The sequence below is a fragment of the Castor canadensis genome, chromosome 4 (assembly GCF_047511655.1).
Source record: "Castor canadensis chromosome 4, mCasCan1.hap1v2, whole genome shotgun sequence".
In the NCBI taxonomy this organism is placed as follows: domain Eukaryota; kingdom Metazoa; phylum Chordata; class Mammalia; order Rodentia; family Castoridae; genus Castor; species Castor canadensis.
Window position 1 is genome coordinate 54069518 of NC_133389.1, and position 7548 is coordinate 54077065.

Below are 7548 nucleotides of genomic sequence, written 5' to 3' on the forward strand. Positions count from 1 at the left end.
AATTAGAATTAGGGAAAGTTTAGAACTGAGACCCCTCCCTGACTCCCCTTAAGAGCTCTATTTTAATTACAATAAATTAGAAAGAATGGGCACTTCCTCCCTAATGGTTGGGGCACCTAAGGATCAACATAGGTGTATAGGTCAATGAAGCCAGGTAATCTCTCTCAGTTTCCAAATTTAAGGTGGTAAATCATGCTAGGGCTCAGGGACTGCCCATGCCCCTCCCCACCCATTAATTATGGGATGGGAATCAACTGGTTCTTCCCTTCCCACAGGTCAGCATAGGTTTTAAAAGCACCTGGAGAACAGAAGCACACTCTCTTCCTCCAGATCCCACCTGGGCCCCACCATGCTCCCTTTTGTATTTCCCTTCCCTAACTTTTAATAAACTCCATTTACACTTCCATGTCCTATCATGGATTCTTCCCAGTGGGACACAGAGAATTTGGAAGTCTTCTGATCACTGACTGCACACCACTCCCAACAGAAACTTTCCCTGATCCTTTCAAGGATGAGTCCTCTCACAATGCACAATAAATCTCCCTTGCCAAGTTGTACTGCCATTATCTGTTTATATGACAGTCTTCCCATTGGTGTGTGTGTCCTGAGGGCGAGATCATGGCGCCTAGCATGACAGACACCCAGCACTATTGAATGAAAGAATAAAAAATTGTCATATCTTAAACTATCATTTCTCCATAAAGTTCAGTTTTCTATTGTCTTCCTCATTTTTTTTGATACAAGCCAATTCTTCCAGAATTACACTCTGAATACCTCTCAAAGGCTCATGTAACAATCCCTGGTCAAGAATGGTGAGCAGAGGCTGGGATTATGTTACTAGATGAGCCTCACACCTATCTCTTAACAGAAGGATCTAATCTAAAGCACATATGTTTGCATTTGGGTAGGGTGGATATTTGAATTAAAATTGGGACAGTACCAAGGAAAATGGGGTGACAACTACATTATCAATAAGTAGAGCTAACATTGCAAATCCAATTTTATCTTGGAATGTTGGTGCTTTTGTTGTTCTCCACTTGATGTGGCAGATTTATGTAATTTTTTTTTCAGTGCTAGGGTTTGAACTCGGGGCCTACACCTTGAGCCACTCTACCAGCCCTTTTATGTGATTTTTTTTTTTTTTCCAAGAAAGGGTCTCGAGAACTATTTGCCTGGACTAGCTTTGAACTTCGATCCTCCTGATCTCTGCTTCCTGAGTAGCTATACGGCACCGGCTGTGATTTATGTAATTTTTGATTGCTTCTGATCTATGAAGTGGAAAGTGGAGAAATATGTGCACCTAAGTAATAGCCTTGGTGCCAAGATGTTAGGAACACTGGGTTCCAAACTAGATTTGACAGTGTTCATGTAGTGAAAGTATGGAGCTAAGAACCCCCCAAATTAAATATTACTGGATGATTGATACCTATAAACACAAACATCTCCCACTTGGGAGAAAAGTGCTGACAGGCTGGCTCCTTCTATCTCCTTTGATAATACTCCTGTGACTTTTCATGCTGATGGGAAACTGAACTGTGAGTAGATTTTAAAGTGTTTATTTAGGGAATAAAATTATACATGATGCTTTGTCAAACGTACTTCTTAGCCTTGGAATGTTGCCTTGTCTCCACCTGACTCCACGGAGAAATATAAAGCTTTGTAAAGTTCTTCACATCAGACTGCCTTCTAGCCTTAATGCTCAGAGGAGCCTTGCCTAGTGTTGGGTCTGGAGACCTAAGGCAGACGAGTGAGTAGCCATCCCCCTGTAGAGCAATATCATTCCTGCATCCTGAGGAGTTAGAAGCCTGCATTTCTGCACCAAGAGGGAGTTGTAAACTGCATTTCTACATCCTAAAGAAAAGATACAGGGGCTGATAGACCTGACACAGAATTGATGAGCAAAATGCTTCCAAGATTTTTTCCCCTCCCCCGATAAAGGTGCAAACCAAACCAGTTCACCTGAGAAAGCCACAAATCCACAGCCAATGAGAAAAACCCACCTAATCCAGAGTTAGAACAGCCATAAAAACCCCAACCTTCACCTGAGCAGCGAGCTACCCGTTTCCAGGCTCCGCTGCACTTCTCTAGCTGTAGCCTTTCCTTTCTCTCTAGTAAGTCCCACTTCCTATACCAGCTTTGGTTCATGAGCCAGTTCTCTGGCCTGTGAAGGCAAGAACCCTTGACAACAGCCTGCAACTCTTTAAACCAGCACATAACATTTTGGTGATGCACAAAGGGACATTTCTTCTAGACCAAGGTCGGTATGACTTGGGTGCCAAACTAACAGGGGAATGCCTAAGATGCAACTGAGTGTCCAGTGCCCTGCTGGATGCTCCTGTTGGGGGGAACCCCCTGCTGAGGACTAGCCAAAAGCAGATTCCTTGCACTGGTCGCTGCGCCTGTCTCTTCCTATCTTCCTGAGGGAATTTCCCATCATGGTATCAAACAGCTCCTAGCCAACTTTGGCCTCATGGTGATTCTGCCTCTTGGGGTGCTCTTGCTCCCTCCCTGTGGGCTGAGCCCGAGCCCGGGGGGTTTATTCAGGTATGCCTTATGTTACGTTGGGGGAGTCCTGATTGGTTGTGGCACCTGATGACTGTTTGTCTTCACACCCCCCCACCAAGTCAAATGCCCCTTCTGGTGGAGACGGTGACCCGAGAGTAGAGGTTTGGTGTCACTGGCAGTGATCCAATACCACGTGGTGGGAGTGACCTGTAAGCACACCTAATCATTAATTCCTCAGGCGTGCATCATGCCTCTAGGCTCTGCCTTCCCCTCCCTTACCTAAGATGTCAGGACACCTTTTCTGCTTCCTCCCTGGTCCCACAGCATGTCCTTTATCTCTGTCTGCCTTCCCCTCCCTGGGCTTACCAGGACCCTGGCCTCCCATGAAAAACTCATAGCATGGTACCTTATGACTTTCTTAAGCTATTCTCACAATTAGTTTGTCAGTCCCTTTGTTCCACACCATCTTTAAATTTTTGTAAGCAGAGGCACTTACAAAAAAAAACTGCTGCCGCCACACTCACTCTCTAACTCTGCCTCTACAAGGGGAGGAGGGAAAACAAACAGGTGCACTTGTGCACAGGGATGCTGGCCCCTGGGAGCAGTGGGAACGCCTGCCATAACTAAGAGAATCCATAGAAAGGCCCCGGCACACATCCAAAGACACCCCTCACACATGGCTGTGACCTGCCGCCACTCCCCCTAAAAGGGATGAGAGGAAAAATAAACGTGTGCAGGCGTGCATACGCAGGGAGAGGGGAGAGGTGATGGGGCACAGGATCAGGCCTGGGCAGACAGGGTCGCTCATCCTGGGTGTGGGGGAGGGCGACCGCACTTTGCACAAGCCCTGCTCCAAGCCCCACTTCACGCCTTGGGCCGCTGGACCCAGCTCTTGGAAGCCAATTGTTAGCTCATGGTTATGGTCCCAAAAAGCACTAATGCAACCTTCTGGGAACAGCAAGATGGGCATTGTTATAGTCTCTACTTCTCATTTAAAATTTCCTATACTTTTGGCCTCAGCATAAAAAATTTTTTTCCCTCCAAATATTAGCAATAGTTGTCCCTTGTGGCACTGTGATTGCCCCAGGATGCCCTCTGAATGCCCTTCTCTAACTTCACAGACAATGCATTCCTGTGTTAAAGAGGTAGCCTTTATTAAAGAAGCTGCTGGCTGTTAGCTAAAAGTCAGGATCCTAGAGATTTTCTCACTGCGTTGGTCAGGTGACCTAATCCAACCAGTCACTTTCCTCGATCCTGGTCACGGATGAAAGTCAGGAGACAGGGATGCCTCCTCTCATTTGTTAGGTCATTCTCAGTCAGGATGCTGACAAGGGGGAACTGACCCAATTGTTATTGTTGTTACTGTTTTTCTAGATGGGACCTGCCCTTCCAGTCTTCCAGTCTCCGTACCCAAGCAGTCTCCGCTGGTCTGTCTATTGAAACGTCAAAAGGAAATGTTGGAAGCTTTGTACTGAAGCCTAGCCTCAGTATCCCTTAGGTGACCAAGACAAGTGGCCTTCACAGGGTTCCTTAAATTACTTTTCCTTCATCTCTGAGACTACACAGAATGGCTCCATAATTGCTATCTAGATACTCAAACACTGGCCATTCTTTGTAAGCCACAGGATAAACATGAGAACAGAGGACTAGAAAAGCCCCTATCAATAACAAGGCCCCCACCCCTACTGCTCCACCCTATGCCCTACCTTCTAAGCCACCGAATATTCAGAACCTCCTAATGGGTGCTTCGCCCTTCAATAGGCAATGGTAGGAACAGGGCAAGTCTATGTCCCCTTCCAGTTATCAGATCTAAGGGAGATTTAAAAAGGACCTGGGCAGCTATACTGATGCCCCAGACCAATACATCCAAGCCTTTATCTCTGTGATCCAAACCTTTAAATTGACATGAAAGGATATTATGCTTCTACTAGACTGGACTCTTCCCTCATTAGAAAAGCAATGGGTTCTGGCCCAGGCCACTCAGGTTGGAAACGATTACCATCTACAATGAGCCCCAATACCCAGGGCACCTGGAAATGTGAGAATGAATGTGCCTATACCCACAGAGGCACAGGCAGTCCTCTTGGCAGCTCCACACTGGAAATCAGAATGGCGAGGGGGCTGGCAGTGTGGCTCAAGCAGTACAGTGCCTGACTTACAGACATAGAACTCTGAGTTCAAATACTAGTGCAGCCAAAGAAAAAAGGTATTTGGGACTGAGGACATGGCTCAGTGGAAGAATGTCTGCCCAGCATGTGCAAGACCCTGGGTTCAATTCCCCAGCATTGATAAACACCGACCAAAAAAAAAAAAAATGATGAGGAGGATGAGTGTTGTAGACAAAATGGTGGAAGGGCTAAAAAGGGCCAAAGTCAAATCTCTAACCCATTCTCAAGTGACTGTAGTACAGCAAGGGCCTGAAGAAAACCCCCTTACCTCTCTACAGCATCTTAAGGATGCTATCAGAAAGCATACCACAGGGGACTCAGAGTCACAGGTGGGGGATGTTCTCCTCATAGATAAATTTTTTTTCTTTTATTCATATGTGCATACAATGTTTGGGTCATTTCCCCCCCCTTCCCCCTGCCCTATCCCTTGCCTATCCCAACCCCTCCCTCTCCCCCCTCCACCCTCTCGATACCTGGCAGAAACTATTCTGCCCTTATCTCTAATTTTGTTGAAGAGAGCGTATAACCAATAATAGGAAGGACCAAGGGTTTTTGCTAGTTGAGATAAGGATAGCTATACAGAGAGTTGACTTGCATTGCTTTCCTGTACATATGTGTTAACGTTCTAAATTAATTCTTCTCAAATTAATCTTTTCTCTAGTTCCTGGTCCCCTTCTCCTATTGGCCTCTGTCACTTTAAAGTTTCTGCATTAGTTCCTTTGCATTGAGGATGTCAAATGCTATCTTTTTTTTGGGGGGGAGGGGTTCTTGCCTATCCCCATACCTCCTTTGTGAACACTTGCCTCATCATGTGATCAAAGTCCAATCCACTTGTTGTGTTTGCCCTTGATCTGATGTCCACATATGAGGGAGAACATATGATTTTTGGTCTTCTGGGCCTGGCTAACCTCACTCAGGATGATGTTCTCCAGTTCCATCCATTTACCTGCAAATGATAAGATTTCATTCTTCTTCATGGCTCAGTAGTATTCCATGTGTATAAATACCATATTTTTCAAAGATAAATTTCTAATTCAGTCAGCCCCAGATATCCATAGAAAACTCCAAAAGTCTGTGGCTGAAGGGGAAAAAAAAATCACTGGACCAATTAATGCAGCTAGCCATGTCTGTACACTATAACCAGGACCTACTAAACAGAGAGAAAAAGATAAGAGACACCATGACCACATTGCAGCTCTCAGGGAGGGCCCCAATCAACTAGGGCCTACATCCCAAGTTTGCTGCCATTGTGGGCAGGAAGGGCACTTCCACAGAGAATGCCCAAAAGGGGGGCAGTCCAGGAGACAGCCCCACCCCCAACTGGAACCCTGCCCTCTCTGCAAAGGTAACCACTGGAGGTCTAAGTGCCCCCATCTCCAGATGGAAGGTGGGGGTGCCACCTCCTATGGATTGATGGGTTCCGAGACCTCCTGTCCAGGCTCCACTTCTTAACATTAATGTTGAGGAGTGAAAGGTCATTTTCCTCCTAGACAGTGGAGCTTGTTTCTCTGTCTTACCTTTCTCTCCTGGTCCCCAGTCCAATGACAAGCTTATCGTTTGGGGCATAACTGGCCAACCTCTGGAGCACTATTTTATTCAGCTTCTGGTCTGCTCTTGGGGAGACCTCCATTTCTGTCACTCTTTCCTCATAGTCCCTGAGACTCCAGTGCCCCTGCCGGGACAGGATTTACTATCCCAACTAAAGGCTCAAATTTTTCTCCCCCCAGGAAACTATCTCTGCTGCCCCCTCCTTCAGGAACAAATAGATCCCACAGTGTGGACTAATGGGATGACTGTAGGGTGAGCCAAAATGGCCCTCCCTATTCAAATAAAACCCAAAGATCCCTCACAGTTTCCACACCAAAAACAATATCCCCTCAAACCTGAGGGAAGACAAGGCCTCTTACCTATCATAAATTCCTTAAAAAATCAAGGGCTACTAATTAGTTGCTCCAGCCCCTACAATACTCTACTCTTGCTGTCCACAAGGAGCCAAACAAATGGAGGTTGGTTCAAGATCTCTGGCTCACTAATGAAGCAGTCATTCCCCTCCACCCAATTGTTCCCAATCCCTATACTCTATTGGCTCAAGTACCCTCAAAAGCCCAATATTACTCTGTACTAGATTTAAAGGATACTTTCTTTTGCATTCCTCTGCATCCTGACAGTCAGCCTCTGTTTGCTTTTGAAGATCTCACAAACCCTGCACAACAACTAACTTGGACAGTTTTGCCACAAGGGTTTAGAGCCAGCCCTCACCTTTTTGGACAGGCCCTAACCAAAGACTTATTAGATTGGCACGACCCAGAGGCCACCCTTCTTCAATATGTTGATGACTTACTTCTGTGCAGAGCCACAGAGGCCCTCATCTTCATGGCAACTGAGTCCCTTTTAAACTTTCTGGCCTCCAGGGATACAAAGTCTCTAAGGAAACAGCTCAATTATGCCTCCCACAAGTCACCTACTGAGGCATGATCTTAAAGGGACAGACTGGCTCCCTAAGCCATGAGTGAATTGACCCAGTCCTCTGTTTCCCACTCCCCCAAACCATAAAGCAGCTTAGAGCTTTCTTGGGAGTTACAGGATTTTGCAGAATCTGGATCTCTATATATACAGCCCTTGCCAGACACTTTTTATGCTCCTACTAATATTCCTATTTGGGTCTTGCATAACAAAGGCTCTCTCCAGATTCATATCTCAACAGGTCCAACGGCTCAAACTCCAGCTCTTAGTCAAGGAATACTCACCTCTGCCAATGCATGAGCCCTCCATCCAGTTCTATTGGGGGCCCCTGGAGACTACACAGGTCAACCCCTGAGATAAGTACCACCTCCCCACCCCACCCCCGCCCCATTGTCAGCACGAAGCAGCTAGA